The sequence below is a fragment of the Megalobrama amblycephala genome, linkage group LG13 (genome assembly GCF_018812025.1).
Source record: "Megalobrama amblycephala isolate DHTTF-2021 linkage group LG13, ASM1881202v1, whole genome shotgun sequence".
In the NCBI taxonomy this organism is placed as follows: Eukaryota; Metazoa; Chordata; class Actinopteri; order Cypriniformes; family Xenocyprididae; genus Megalobrama; species Megalobrama amblycephala.
Window position 1 is genome coordinate 32,870,180 of NC_063056.1, and position 16,315 is coordinate 32,886,494.

General features: G+C 37.3%; 1 long non-coding RNA gene across 1 annotated transcript in view; it reads right to left on the minus strand.

Moving 5' to 3' along the window:
- Positions 1-7,655: 7,655 nt before the first annotated feature.
- Positions 7,656-16,315, minus strand: part of LOC125244215 — a 48,486-nt gene continuing 39,826 nt past the window's right edge. The window contains exon 3 of the long non-coding RNA XR_007179253.1: positions 7,656-8,498. This is a non-coding gene — a long non-coding RNA (uncharacterized LOC125244215). The remainder of the gene's footprint in view (positions 8,499-16,315) is intronic.

Below are 16,315 nucleotides of genomic sequence, written 5' to 3' on the forward strand. Positions count from 1 at the left end.
TTCCTGACAGCAACGCTAGCGCACTAGATCAACAACGCTCCAACTTTGTTACATATGACAGCGATATCGCGTCGTGTTTCAGACCTGGTCGCGCATTCGTTTGAAACTTCCATGGTGGCGCCGACGCGTCGTTCGGTGCAGCGTTTGAAGAACGGCTGCTTCCTACATGTAAACAAAAAAAAGGTAAAATGTGAGACTACAGACGTTTTCCTCTTTGTGAAGTTTGTACAGTAATTATTTGTTAGGAATACAATATAAACCTTAATTTCTTTCACGAATTTCCCCTCAGGAAGTTTTTTCTCAGAACACAAAACAAAATGATGGTCAAGTTCCAGTTTTAACCGGTTTGGCACAGACTACCCAACATTGGGATACATTTAGTGCTGGATGTAAGGGGGTTCATTGTCATTAAAAATGACCCAACAGCTTAGATACAGAAAAACTACCCAGCACCTGGGTTAAAAAAAAAAAAAAAAAAAAAAAATATATATATATATATATATATATATATATATATATATATATATATATATATATATAAACAATAAGATTACCCAGCATTTGGGTTAAAAAAATATCCCAGCAATTTTCAGAGTGACCCAGCACATGGTTAAAAATAATAAAAATAACTTGATAAAATTACCCAGCAGGCTGAACCAAGCATTTGGGTTAAAAAAAACAATGCAACATTTTTTAGAGTGAAAGTATGAGCACGAATATGATCTATTTCCAAAGGAAAGATAATGTGCATTCAAATGACTTGTTTCCAGGCATGACTTGGTCTGATTCTGCTGCTGTCTATGAAGGGGGATTAATGGAGGCCTTATTGAACGATTTGACTTAACACCTCTCAATCCTGCGGGTCCTGCTCGGGCATTAGTCATATCTGAATACAGTTACCATTAATGCCACTAATCCTTTTAGTGGCTCATCAATAGCTTTCCGTTGTGAGATCCGAGGTGTTAAAAGTCCCCAGGACAAGACAGGTGAAAGGGGGGTCAGTTAACTTTAGGAGCACCGATCTGGGGTAAATTACCCAGCCAAAAAAAACACAGCAGGACAAATAAACAGCAGGCTGGAAATGAGCTGTCATGAGCAGAAATCATTTTCTGGCATGGTGACGGACATCTCTTCGACCACCCGGGAAAATCCACATCCACGGTCTTCATGCTTCTTTCGGCCCGAGGTTTAGGCCGCTCTCACAATGCCAGGATGCTGAGCTGTTTCGAGAGAAAACAGAGCATGAATCATCATGTATGGGAGTTAGGGCCGTGCATGAGGGTGGCGGGACAAACTGGTGTCCCAAGATGTGCTATTTAAAGCCTGCCACCACCAGGCAAAGGAAGAAGTGGTTGTATTTCATTTCAAATGATGTCTTGTTCAGGAAGAGCCTGAGGAAATTAGTCTGGCAGGAAGCCACGGGGGTCCGAGTCCGACTCCCTTTCACACAGTAATGGCTACCGGGGAGAGAGCAGTGACCGGAGAGAATGATATCGTATCAGTGATAGTGTGTTCGAAGGAGTCAAGAACCTTCATTTACCTCAGAAGAACACATTTAACACAAAATGTTCACACAAAAATGAAAACTCATTTCCTAACCCCACTTTTCTTCTGTGGAACAAAAAAGGAGAATTTTCATGCTGCTCAATTATAAATAAGTCAAAAAAGCACCATAAAATTAGTCTCCATATGGCACTATATTCCAAGTTTTCTGAAGTAACACAATTAGTCTACACATGAAAACCATATGACGTTTGTAGTATAGACCTTATGCTCCAGAGAAACAAGCGTGCAGCCATCTTTTTCGTTTTTGCGGTATAGCTCTGTATTTCTATGGCACCACTGAAGTGGATTTACTTATTGTACAAGGGTTAGTTTACCCAAAAATAAAAATTCTGTCATTAATTACTCACCCTCATTTTGTTCCAATTCTGTAAGAACATCTTTCATCTTCGGAACACAAATTAAGATATTTTTGATGAAATCCCGAGAGCTCTCTGAATCCCCATAGAAAGCAGTGCCATTACCAATTTCAAGGCCGAGAAAGGTAGTAAAGACATTGTTAAAAAAGTCCATGTGACTACAGGGTTCAACCTTAATTTTATGAAGTGACGAGAATACTTTTTGTGTGCAAAAATAACAGTAAATAAGGTTGAAGCAATGCAGACACGTCACATGGACTATTTTAACGATGTCTTTACTACCTTTCTGGGCCTTGAAAGTGGTGATGGCACTGCTTTCTATGGGGATTCAGAGAGCTCTCGGGATTTCATCAAAAATACCTTAATTTGTTCCAAAGATGAATGAAGGTCTTACAGGTTTGGAATGTCAAGAAGATGAATAATTAATGACAGAATTTTCATTTTTGGGTGAACTAACTCTTTAACAAAAGTTATGGGCATTGCAATGTTTGAAGCGGATGTCATAACAAATGTCAGTAGACCGGGAAGATTTTAAAACTCATAAATCCATAAGATCTTACCTTCATGCTGTGGAAATACAAACAGGAAGACAGGACATAAGAGCGCAGCGCTGAAAAGAGGCGGGGCTACACAAGGTCTATATATGGACAGAAAAATACAATATAGAAAATGACATTGCTTAAATGCATACATTTATCAAACTTGGGTAGATGTTGCTACAGCAAATATCCCAGTGTCTATACGGTAAGTGGGGATTACTCTAAGTTATCTTTTAGTAATTTGCAGCTTATCAAAAAGAGCAGTTTTCTGCCAGCTACTTTAAGAACACTTATAACAAAGAGGGCAGACCTGGAGAATTTCAGGCAAGTTCACACAAACAGACACCCTTGAACACGCATACACACACGCACTATTGCCTCCATCTCTCTGCCTCCTCTGTTTAAGGTAAAATAAACTAGGTTTTCTTATCATAAATTAATATTTACTGCATGATTGGAGATAGATGCGCATACATTGTCCCCCAAAAGTATTTGTATACATAATCCACTTACTGTACATTGTTAAAACAGTATACTGTTTAAAAGATTGGGGTGGGTAAGATTTTTAAATGTTTTTGAAAGAAGTCTGTTATGCTCACCAAGGCTGAATTTATTTGATCACAAAATGTAAAAGTAATATTTTTAAATATTATTACAATTTACTATTTTCTATTTGAATATTCCTGTGATGCAAAGCTGAATTTTCAGCATCATTATTCCAGTCTTCAGCGTCACATGATCCTTTAGAAATCATTCTATTATGCTGATTTACTGCTCAAGAAACATTTCTTATTATTATCAATGTTGAAAACAGTTGTGCTGCTTAATATTTTTGTGGAAACCATGATACTTTTTTCAGAATTCTTTGATGAATATAAAGTTCAAAAGAACAACATTTGTTGGAAATAGAAATATTTTGCAGCAATATAAATGTATTTGTCACTTTTGATCAATTTAACACATCCTTGCTGAATAAAAGTATTAATTTCTTTCAAAAAGAAAAAAAAATGTGACCCCAATATTTTGAATAGTATCTAAAAATGTATGAATGTCATTGCATTAGATAATAAAATATTGAAACAGGTGGCACCAGCTTTTCTGAGCCATCTGAAACCCCATAAAGTGGCTTTAGCTTTCCTTCCTGTGTTGATGTGTTTCCTTTTGAAACAGGAAGTTGTGGTGGGACTTATGAAAGGGCTTGTGGCTTTTTAAAATAGCCAGTAGGCTGAAATTTCTGTCAACGCCATAAACTATTATTGGCTACTTGATAATGCTAGTCAATGGCAATATAAGGTGGTGTTAGGGGGAGGGACATTCTCCAGATAGAGAGAATTTGATTGGACAGATGATAAATAAATAATACAAACATACATACACCATGAGTGCAGGATGAGTCTTTTTTTTTTTTTTTTGGTGCATTTTCCCAGGAAAAAGAAAGGCTGTTAATTTAAAAAGCATTTTTAAAATGCTTACATTTTTAGAATGTAATTAAAAAAAGAAGAAGAAGAAGAAGTACACTAGTATACACTAGTATGTAGATGTTTCAGAAAAACACACCATGACATACAGTACAGTCCAAAAGTTTGGAACCACTACGATTTTTAATGTTTTTAAAAGAAGTTTCGTCTGCTCACCAAGGCTACATTTATTTAATTAAAAATACAATTAAAAAACAGTAATATTGTGAAATATTATTACAATTTAAAATAACTGTGTACTATTTAAATATATTTGACAAAGTAATTTATTCCTGTGATGCAAAGCTGAATTTTCAGCATCGTTACTCCAGTCTTCAGTGTCACATGATCCTTCAGAAATCATTCTAATATGCTGATTTGCTGCTCAATAAACATTTATGATTATTTTCAATGTTGAAAACAGTTGTGTACTTTTTTTTTCAGGATTCCTTGATGAATAGAAAGTTCAAAAGAACAGCATTTATCTGAAATACAAAGCTTCTGTAGCATTATACACTACCGTTCAAAAGTTTGGGGTCAGTAAGGATTTTTATTTTTATTTTTTTGAAAAGAAATTAAAGAAATGAATACTTTTATTCAGCAAGGATGCATTAAATCAATCAAAAGTGGCAGTAAAGACATTTATAATGTTACAAAAGATTAGATTTCAGATAAACACTGTTCTTTTGAACTTTCTATTCATCAAATAATCCTGAAAAAAAATATTGTACACAAATATTTTGTACAATTGTACACATTAAATGTTTCTTGAGCAGCAGATCAGCATATTCGAATGATTTCTGAAGGATCATGTGACACTGAAGACTGGAGTAATGATGCTGAAAATTCAGCTTTGCCATCACAGGAATAAATTACTTTGTGAAATATATTCAAATAGAAAACAGTTATTTTAAATTGTAATAATATTTCACAATATTACTGTTTTTTACTGTATTTTTAATTAAATAAATGTAGCCTTGGTGAGCAGACGAAACTTCTTTTAAAAACATTAAAAATCTTAGTGGTTCCAAACTTTTGGACTGTACTGTATATATGATATATATTTAAATGTGGCTTGCATGTCTACATATGGATATGTGGATATATTCGATTTATTTGAAGCCAAATGTGAGCTTAAAAACATGTCTCTATAGATGCGTGCATCTTGTGTCATTACATTTTCTCAACTCTTGTTTTATTTTCTAGCTTCAGAGTAAATCATTTAACATTTTCATTTTGTTAGCAGTTCCCTTAACATCAAACAGGTACCGGTCGCACCACATCCACCGGCCCTTTAAGATTTACAGTCACGTCTCCTTCACTTTAGTCTCCTGATCTCTTCTCGCCTCCCCAATTACAACACTAATTTCCCTAATGGAGCATTAATGGACAAACAGGCTGCTGAAGCGACGAGGGAATAAAGCTCACTGCTCAGCACAAAGCCAGCGAACACAACACAAGCCTATTAGATTTCACAAACAATGGCACTGCGATGCCTTTCCCGAGAGACAAACATCTCCCAAGTAGCAGTCACGGCTACTTAGCATGCGGGACAGGAAAGCCGGGGCTTGTTTGCATGTCACGGTGTGACCTTGCTGTGAGCGGCAGCTATTGATTGTGCTCTCCACGTGCTCGCTGTCGTGGTGATTATCTGTGTTGATTTTCAAACGGCTGGTATCCAGTGCTTTAACAACCAAAGAGTCGACTTGTGTGGAGTATTAGGAAAATTAACTTCATTGCCAGGTTACTATTGCAGCTCTCATATCCAGACAGCCATGAGTGAGTAGTTTTTTTTAAAGATATGTGGTCTCTTGACCTGATATGACAGCATGGAAAAGCTTTGAAGCTGTGCCCACTAAAAACGGGAATGCTGAAAGATGAGTAGCTAGTTGTAAGATCAGTTGTATAGTACTTAGATATTGCCAATGAAGAAGGGAGGGTGTCAGGAAAGACAGAGCAAAAAGATCACCACACTGGCGCCAAGACCCTCTTCTTATCCTTGTCATTCGCTCACAAACACACACATCACTTTTTTCTCCCACCAATAACAGTCAGACACTGGACACAGGCATCACATTGATGGGAATAGAGTTTGATAATTAGCAAACACTCATTTGCCTCTGCAAAGGAGCAAAGCATATAAATTTCGAACACAAACCACAAAGATGGTAAAACTCAACAACTACATATTTAAAGACAGTCAACAACATAAAATCTCATATTCTTTTATTTAAGCCAACAGATGTGTTTACAGGCCCAGCACACACACGTATGTTGGGTTTCCAATTTTTATGGGGACTTTCCATAGACATAATTTTTATACTGTACAAACTATATATTCTATCCCTTAAGCCTGAACCTATCTATCACAGAAATCTTTCAGCATTTTTACATTTTCAAAAAAATTTGTATTTTAGTACATACTGTACAGTGGGTACAGAAAGTATTCAGACCCCCTTAAATTTTTCACTCTTTGTTATATTGCAGCCATTTGCTAAAATTATTTAAGTTCATTTTTTTCCTCATTAATGTACACACAGCACCCCATATTGACAGAAAAACACAGAATTGTTGACATTTTTGCAGATTTATTAAAAAAGAAAAACTGAAATATCACATGGTCCTAAGTATTCAGACCCTTTGCTGTGACACTCATATATTTAACTCAGGTGCTGTCCATTTTTTCTGATCATCCTTGAGATGGTTCTACACCTTCATTTGAGTCCAGCTGTGTTTGATTATACTGATTGGACTTGATTAGGAAAGTCACACACCTGTCTATATAAGACCTTACAGCTCACAGTGCATGTCAGAGCAAATGAGAATCATGAGGTCAAAATAACTGTCTGAAGAGCTCAGAGACAGAATTGTGGCAAGGCACAGATCTGGCCAAGGTTACAAAAAAATTTCTGCTGCACTTAAGGTTCCTAAGAGCACAGTGGCCTCCATAATCCTTAAATGAAAGACATTTGGGACGACCAGAACCCTTCCTAGAGCTGGCCGTCCGGCCAAACTGAGCTATCGGGGGAGAAGAGCCTTGGTGAGAGAGGTAAAGAAGAACCCAAAGATCACTGTGGCTGAGCTCCAGAGATGCAGTCAGGAGATGGGAGAAAAGTGTAGAAAGTCAACCATCACTGCAGCCCTCCACCAGTCGGGGCTTTGCCTGACCGAAGCCTCTCCTCAGTGCAAGACACATGAAAGCCCGCATGGAGTTTGCTAAAAAACACCTGAAGGACTCCAAGATGGTGTTTTGTCCTTCATGTGTCTTGCACTTCCGTCGGGCTATCTATCTATCTATCTATCTATCTATCTATCTATCTATCTATCTATCTATCTATCTATCTATCTATCTATCTATCTATCTATCTATCTATCTATCTATCTATCTATCTATCTATCTATCTATCTATCTATCTATCTATCTATCTTCACAATAAAAAATATATAAATATATGAAGAGTTCCATTGCAAAAACCTCTGAATGCCATCTGAAATTTTCTTCTAAAATGATAATTTTTTTATCAGACTTCTATGTTTATGTTCAGTTATTTCACTTTAACGGCGATGAAAAGGACTTATTGATTGCCATTAAAGTGAAATTACTGAACCTAAACATAGGAGCCTGATAAAAACGCTAATTTTAGAAGAAAATTTCAGATGGCATTTAAAGGCTTTTGCAACTGAAGTCTTCATATATATATATATATATATATATAAGAGGATAGTTTATGGTCTTTTTTAACACTTACAATAACGTCCTGCTAGTGAAGTCAGAAATATCATATTTATCAATGGGGATATCCAGGTTGTTGAGTTGTGACGTTAGAAGGGGGGTGTCCATATGAAAGATGACACAAAAAATAGATTTGATGAGAAAGAGAAGCTATTTCGATTTCAGTTCTGCATTTTATACAACAGAACTTGTAACTTGTCTCATGTAAGTCTACTTTTGAAGTAATGTAAAGCTAATGACTCACCCTTCACACTTTTATGCAACTGAATGAATTGTTTGTTAGATAACATGCAAAAATGAATAATATTTGTAGTGTAAAAGTGATGCAGGTGTATTTGCTTCTGCTTACCCCTGATACAACACTGTTTGCCATTGTACAGTATTTATTTGTTGTTATTGGACTGCTCAATCCAGCAGTAGGAGCCTCTAGATGCACTTTAAAGCAGCATAAATTAAATTGTAAGGATTTAAAAAAAAATGCAATCAGAAATGTGATTCAGTAAAAGTACAACTATTCACTTTCAATAGTACTCAGGTAAAGTAAAATCCCACATAAATGACAAAGTAATGAAGTAAATTACTCAAGTAGGCCTACTTTATATGCCTGCTGGAGCGACATATCTGGAAAACATGAACTGTGGGAGGGAGGAAGGGGCGACGGACAAGTTCAGCCGAAAGAAAAGAAAGCAGAGAAATGCAGCCGCTCTAATCTCAAGTCTGGCTCCAAAAACAGTTTGGGTGAGAAGCTCCAGAGGTCAGCTGGACCTGGGATCCAAATCCACCTTCTGAGGAGCAAACAGCCGCTCCCAGATGACTCACACTGGAAGGCCTTCTCTGGTGACATCATCTATAGCGGAAGGAGAATGAGAGTTAATACTCAAAGACACAAACAAGGGACTTGGCATCATAAAAAAAGAATCTACAGTCATGATTTATAGCACTGAAACCAGTCATGGTCATCCACATACAGTACACTATAGTTCTCGTGAGAAAAGTTGGGTGTAATGCATTACAAGTAACCCGTGTTCACGTCATCCAGGATTCTTCAACTTTTTACAGGTCGAGGACCCCTGCAAGGGTGCAAAATACACCTCAAGCCAGATATAGCGCTACTGTTCTGGAAGAATGAGAGCATCTGATGGTCAGAATATGAACCCTAACCATGCTCACATACTCGGACTATGTGCTTCTCTGGCCCTGCTGCGCTGGGGTAAATTCAAAGGGGCCAGATAAGAACTGGAGCCAAAGAGTTATAAAGCTGACTGTCTGTTTGCATTCCTCACATCTCTCAGTGCCTCCTACCACGCTTAAACACTCACGCTACAACACACACATGCAACAGTCATTCTGATACAGTATGATCAACAGGAATGAGATCAACAGGAGTGAAACATAAATCTTCCATTTTAAGGTGTAGTTTCTTGCTCGTAACTTAAGAAGTGGCGACAGCTGAATATACATGGAAATAATAGCATCATATATAAATTATGCTTGTTATGAAAATCAAACTGTAATAATGGTCAGAGTTAATGGCTATTTTAGTCATTCTTGCAGTTTTGTTCTGCGGCAATCCAACATTTTTTATATCTACTGAACATTTATTCAACTATCCTTTTTTTTTGTTTGTTTTTTAGAAAAAAATAGCAATGAATGTATAATTTTATACTTCTGCCTTGTTTAGTTGTATTAGGCCTTTAGACTGCATAAATCAAGGGTTGGCAACCCAAACATGCCAGCTATTTGCCATGGAATGGCACATAAGTGATAAGAGTAAGAAAGTATTAGTACTGGAAAATGTACTCATTTTATTTAGTTATTTTAGAAATTACTCATATGCTTATTTAATACTTGTTGCATTGCAGCCTGTTTTATTCAGTTATTAGCTTTATGATTGCCAAACACTAATGAATCTCACAAACTATTCGTATATCTGTGATTAAAGTAAAAGTTCAACTAAAATGAAAATTCTGTCATCATTTACAGTAAGATTTCTTTTTTAATTAATCAAAATTAAATTGATCAAAAGTGACAGCAATGACATTTATAATGTTACAAAAGATTTATATTTTAAATAAATGCTGTTCTTTTGAACTTTATATTCATAAAAGAATATTTAAAGATTTTGCTATGGTTTCCACAAAAAATTTTAATCAGCATAATTGTTTTTAACACAAGAAGAATCAAATCAGCATATTAACGATTTATGAAGGATCATGTGACACTGAAGACTGGAGTAATGATGCTGAAAATTCAGCTTTGACATCACAGGAATAAATTACAGTTTAATATATATATAGAAAACAGTTATTTTAAATTGTAATAATTCACCATATTACTGTTATTAACTGTATTTTTGATCAAATAAATGCAGCCTTTGGTGAGAAGAAGACACTTCACCCTCATGTCACCCTCAACTTGAACTGATCTTCTTTCTTCTGCAAAATATGATATTTAAAGAATATTTTAGCTGTTTTTGTCTACATTATGAAAGGAAATGGGAACACAAAAAGCTCAAGTTCTAAAAAGGACATAAATTCTAATGCCTTTGAAATAATGTAATAACATCCACACAAGTACAAATGAAGCAGTCTTGAATGCGAGGGTGAGAGGGTCAGATCCTGTGTGTGACCTATTATTCAGTTTCTCTTTGGGGCTTGGCCAGTTTCAGTCAGCTCTGTATGCTAGTTCATGAACTACAGCCCTCGTGCCAGGCTGGAGGAAAAATGCTGTGAATACCCAAGTTGACATGAAAATAACCTCCAAGTAAAATACTACATCCGATTTCCCAGTGTATGAATGAAAAGGTTGCTGCTTTTACAAGCTACTTAATGATTGTGAATGTGAGTGTTGCCTTAAACCTTTTGGCAACACTGTTTTGCTAAGGAACAGAAAGTGCCCTGTGTCAATAACCTTGTTAGTGCTCTCTTTTGTTCTGAACTTGACAGTTCATCAACCATTTGGCCAGAAGCAAAATTTGCTATTCCTCAATGGGAAAAGAGCAGGCTGCTTTCCTCTGTCAGGATGGTAACTGAAAAGAACATTTAACCTTTAAAAGAATAATTCAACCCAAAATAATATGCTGGTCATCCTTTTCCATGCAATCCAATGAATGGCGACTGAAGATTTCAAGCTTCAAAAAAGGATGGCAGAGCACTATAAAAGTATCATAAGTGAAAAAAAGGTTCATTTGACTCATGCACTATATTTCCCAAGTCTTCTGAAGTCATTAGACAGCTTTGTGTGAGGAACAGACACAGTTTAAGTCATTCTGATAATCTACCTCATGAAATGAGCAGTTAACAGCAACTGGTTTGAGTAAGATTCATCAATTATTCAGAGTGGTTTTGTGAACTGAATCAATCAATTTATTAAAATGATTCTGACTCAAAAGAATGATTCTTTACTTTGCTACTTTACTTATGCCAAGGAGTTCAAGATTGGATGTGTTGTGGTTATAAAGGGATGTGGTAATGCATATGTGAAATCGATTTGCTGTGAATGTTACATTGAAACAAACAATCAGAACGCAAATAGAGTTTCATGGCTGAACTATCCATTCTCACACAAAGATATCATATGGCTTGGAATATTGCGCATGAGTAATTTAGACACTTTCTAATGCTAATTTTATGGTGCTTTTGTATCGTTTTAGAAGCTTGAACATCAAGTCAATGTTCATTGAAATGAAACATGGAATAGAGCCTGGAAAAGTCTTTAAAACTTCTTTTGTGTTCTACAGAAGAAAGAAAGGGCCTGTTTACACCTGATCACTTAATGCGTTTTCTTTGATTGGAAAGCTATTTGATCGTGAAAAGACCAGGTGTAAATGCCCTCCAGAACTCTTTCGAGAAGGATTTAAATCCGATCACTCAAACCCCTTCAGAAGGAAATGAAAATGAAACTGGACAAGTGTAAATGCTCAGGTGTTGAAGCCACATATACGTTGCTTTCGATTAAATTTGCGTATGCAGCCATGGCCAAAAGTATTGGTGGTGACATAAGTTTTGTGTTTCGCAAAGTTTGCTGCTTCAGTATGTGTAGATTATTTTTTCACATTTCCAGTACACTGAAAAGCAACATTTCATAAGTTTTATAGACTTTTATTGGCAAAAAGTTTCAATATATGCAAAGAATCAATATTTACAGTTTTGACCCTTCTTCATAACCTCTACAATTGGCATGCTGGATATCAGCTTTTGTGCCAAATTCCATTCTTGTCTTATTACATGCTTGAAGTTGATCACAATTTGTGGATTCTGCTTGTTCACTCACCTTTTGAGGATTGACTTCAGGTTCTCTATGGGATTAAAATCCAGGAACCCGCTTGGCCCCGGATCCAAAATTTTAATGTAATGATCTCCGAGCTACTTCATTATCACTCTTGCCTTGTGACATGGTGCTTCATCATGCTTTAAAATGCATGGATCATCACCAGATTGATCCTGGATTGTTTTGAGAAGTTGCTTTTGTAGGACATTTTGATACCATTCTTTATTCATGGCAATGTTTTTGGGCAGAATTGTGAGAGAACCCATTGCCTTGGATGAAGAGCATGGATCTCAGGATGCTTCACTGTTGGCACGACACAGGACTCATGGTAGCGTTCACCTTTTCTTCTCCAGACAATTGATTTTTCAGATGTCCCACTCGGAAGGGGGCTTCATCAGAGAAAATAATGTTGCACCAGTATTCTGCTGTCTAATTTTTGTACTTCCTGCAGAATTTCAGTCTGTCCTTGATGTTTTTCTTGAAGAGAAGCGGCTTCTTTGCTGCCCTTCTTGACACCAGGCCACTGTCCAAAAGTCTTCACCTCACTGTGTGCGCAGATACACTCAAAACCAACTTCTGCCGATACTGAGCAAGCTGTGCACTGGTGGTGACACGATAGTGACTCCTCAGGAGGAGACAGTCCTGGTGCTTGCTGGACACTATGGGGTTGTCCTGAAGCCTTCTTCACTTCATCTGAACCTCTTTCCTTGAAGTTCTTGATGATTCTGTAAATTGTTCTTTCAGGTGCAATATTCTTTGCAGTAATTTCCTTGTATGTGAGGCCATTTTGATGCAACGTGCTGATGACTGCATGTTTTTCTTTGGAGGTGACCATTGCACATGCACAAGAATACAATGAATGGAGGCACTTCTTCCTTGCATTTATAGCAATGATTAATGATCACTAAATAATAGTACTCGTTAACACTTTCCCATGTGCTGATGATATGATTAGTAAAATTATGATACCTGGTCAATTTGTGCCAGGGCCAAAAAAACTGTGAAATTTGGGTATTTGTGAAAAAGTTCATTTTTTTGGCCAATAAAGCACATGCATCTGATCACAATAATCTAGAAACAATGTGAATTAACACGACTGAAGCAGCGAACTTTCCAAAACACAACATTTATGTTACTGCCAATACTTTTGGCCACGGCTGATTGGATTCATATTCGTTTTGCAGTGACACATTTATGTGGCCAAGAATAAGTTGAACAGTTTTAACAAATGGGATAGTTATCCAATCAGGAAACACATGAAGTGACCAGGTGTAAACAGGCCCAAAGTCATCAGGAACCGCATGAAATGACATGAGAGTTAGTAAATATATATATATATATTTTTTAATTATTCCTAAGAAATTATTCTCCAATTAGAGAGGAAGTCTTACCCAAAGCGCTAAAATGTTTGAGCAAATAAAAAACATAAAATTGGCCTCACCCCCTCACAAAACTCTTTAAACTCTTTGAATTGCCAAATAACACAAATGAAAGCTACTGGGTAATTATAGAATTTGGCTTTCCACACTGCCCTGAGGACTTTGGAATCTGTGTTATGACAAGAAAACATTTTTTGTTAATACGGCACACCTCTGAAACCACAAAAAGTCGTTCCTGACAGGATGTTAGTTGCTTTTAACAGATATGTCCAATCATAAGTGTTAAGTGATGGATATAAGCAACCCATTTATTTTATTTCTGATGGTTACAATAGATGAACTTTTGCTTTCACATTCATCTTTGTCATACAGGAAGATAAGATTAGACTTGAAATGTTCTTACATTCATATGAATCACATTTCATCTGTGCCTCAAGGGTCACGTTCACTTTCAGTAAGAACATAATCTACCCTTGATTCCGACTGTCATCGTTTCCATTGATGTATGGAATTATGCCATTTACATAGATAGGAACAGAGTAATGACAGCTGAAGCTTTGGGAGGATTTGGAGACAATAATGGAGCACACTTTGCACTTTCTCACACAAAAGCACAGTTTAAATTTCCTCTCCTCACTAAGGCCCCCAGGACTGGGCAAAGAACCTTCACTTTTGAGATGATCCATATGGACATTTGGTCTTAAAATTATGAGCACTTTTACATGACTAAATTCATACTGCAAAATAACACCTCAAGTTGTGAGAAGTATCAGATCTTTGTGTTTAAGCCAAGAACCAAATGTTACCTGTGCGTAAAGCTCAGGTGATTTAATGCTGACACCCGGAGATTATGTGAAATTATGAAAAGAGTGTGTTGCATGAGGAGAGGTAATTACGCCTGATAGCCATCAGAGAGGGGGCGACCGCAGGTCTCCTCTGTTAATCTCGGACCAGTTGCGGCCAATTAAAATCCCACCCGGCAGCCAAGACTGATGGAGCTGTGGAGGGGGGCATTATCTACTACTTTCATCTGATTAAAATGGCACAGAGAAAAGCCGCTAATGGTTCAGATGTGATTCACAGAGGGGAGATCGAGGATATGCATCACATACACACTCATTACGTCAAGCTGCACCTGCTGAGAATGTCCACTTAGTGCTTATTTTGATGTTGCTGTCAACCTCAAATGCAAATGCAATTGATTTAATTAATATACACTACCACAAAAACATTAAGCAGCACATCTGTTTTCAGCATTGATAATAATAAGAAATGTTTCTTGAGCAGCAAATCAGCATATTAGAAGGAATTCTGAAGGATCATGTGACACTGAAGACTGGAGTAATGATGCTGAAAATTCAGCTTTGCATCAAAGGAATAAATTGCATTTTTAAATATATTAAAATAGAAAACAGTTAGTTTAAATTGTAATAATATTTCACAATATTACTATTTTGAAATGCAAATGCAGCCTTGTTGACCATAAGAGACTTCAAAACAAAAAATCTTACCGACCACAAACCTTTGAATGGCATATTTAGAATAATTAAATATTGAACCGTAATTTCAATAAATGTCTGAAAACCTTTTATATAAAACACAAACTTGCTGTTAGGGTGGTCTGGGTGGTAAACAGAACATTGCTTTGCAGTTGCTATATGTCAATGCCAGGGTGTTGCTATGCAGTTGCTAAGGTGTTCCAAGCTGTTTTTAGCACACTGATATGGGTTGTTAATGTGTTCTGGGTGGTTACCAGGCAGTTGCTATGCAGTTGTTTACATGTTCTGAGTGGATTATAACACATTGCAGCTGTTAGGCTGATGTGTGTGGTTGCCAGGGTGTTGCTATGCAGTTGCTAAGGTGTTCCAAGTGGTTTTTAGCACACTGATATGGGTTGTTAATGTGTTCTGGGTGGTTGGCGGGGCATTGCTCTGCAGTTGTTAAGGTGTGTTTTTTTAACACACTGATATATATTTATAACGTTTTTTTTGGGTGGTTACCAGGGAGTTGCTATGCAGTCGTTCTGAGTGTATTATAACACATTGTGGCTGTTAGGCTGATGTGTGTGGTTGCCAGAGCATTGCTATGAGGTTGCTAGGTCACTGTTAGAATGTTTTGGGTGCTAAGGTGTTCAGTTTTTTAGGATGGTTGCCGGGGCGTTGCTATGAGATGGCTTGGGCATTGCATGGGCAAGTCCTCCGCAAATCACATAATTTGAGGCACCATTGATGTCCGCAGCACAAACAGTGCAGGATGAGTTACAAGCCAAATGCTTAGGGGGTTGTCAACCATAAGTATGAGCAGTAGTAATAGTTATGCTTGCCTGAATCCATGTTCTCTCTAAAGACATTCCAGAAGAACGTTAACGGTGACAGTAACATTACTAAAATAAAGATGTGTCATGCTCAAGGGTTGACTCCTGTCTCCATTAGCAGCTTAATGAGAATCAGTCAGAATCACAAACTGTAACACGCTAATCCTAGCCAAATCCCAAGCATACTTGAGGGGCACTAGACTGCTGATTCCTGGGCTAATGGGTAGGATGAGGGTGAGGGTACATTCCAGTGGAAGTACGGCCATTGCTCTTGGTCATGGCCTTCTCCAATCACCACCCTTTGGTGAAGTGATGCACAGGATCTATGCACGATATATGTTAGGGGTTAAAAGGCCTATTATGTCCTGTAATGCCTTTTGCTCACGCCATGTCCTCCAGAGGAATGAACTAATGCTAAATCACAAAGATCTATGTGGGAAAAACTTTCAAGTGGACTCAGAAATGCTCATACTCGCATTCATTCACACACAGAGAAATAAACACCTGACTCACAGAGAGGTTAAGGTGCTTGTGTGAGCACTTGGACGTCACAGGTTAACAAACACACCGTAAAGCAACAAGGTGGAGACAGGCTCCTCGACGAGTGCACTTTTTAACTCCCCCCCACAACGAACCGAGAGGAGGTTTACACCTTCTGGTACAAGGGACGTGTTTACACTACACTAAAGCCTCCGCATATTT